The following is a 525-nucleotide window of genomic DNA, read 5'->3' on the forward strand; positions in this document are numbered from 1 at the left end:
ACCGGGGGGGGGGGGGGGGGGGGGGGGGGGGGGGGGGGGGGGGGGGGGGGGCGGGGGGGGAGGAACGGAGGAGACCTGCTCGGGACCATTGCCGTTCGGCGTCAGACGAAGGGAATCTCGCTTTCACGGGTGGGAATAGTGGCGTCGTCCTTCTCCGGTCACGGTGGGGCTGTTTTTCATCTTTTCCGATTCCATCTGTTCCTCCGTATTTTTCACTTTCCTTGGCATTTTCCTTCTCTTGGAAATTGTGCATTCCCCATGGGTAATAGCCAATAGTTATTTTTTTAAGAATATTCCTACTTTATTGTAGAGTTAAATAGTACCCCCTCCGTTTATTATTTCTAGATATGTGTCTGTTTAGACTACCCACAGTGGGAGTAATATAGGTGATAACATCACACTTATCTAGGCAAAATAGATGATGTGGCATGTAATTAATGGAAAAAAAGAGGCATATGGTAACATAGCTAGTTACTGTAACAACACACACATCAAAAAAAGATGAGTCTACAACGTAATAAATGA

This window comes from Triticum urartu, chromosome 5, assembly GCF_003073215.2.
Source record: "Triticum urartu cultivar G1812 chromosome 5, Tu2.1, whole genome shotgun sequence".
NCBI classification, from domain to species: domain Eukaryota; kingdom Viridiplantae; phylum Streptophyta; class Magnoliopsida; order Poales; family Poaceae; genus Triticum; species Triticum urartu.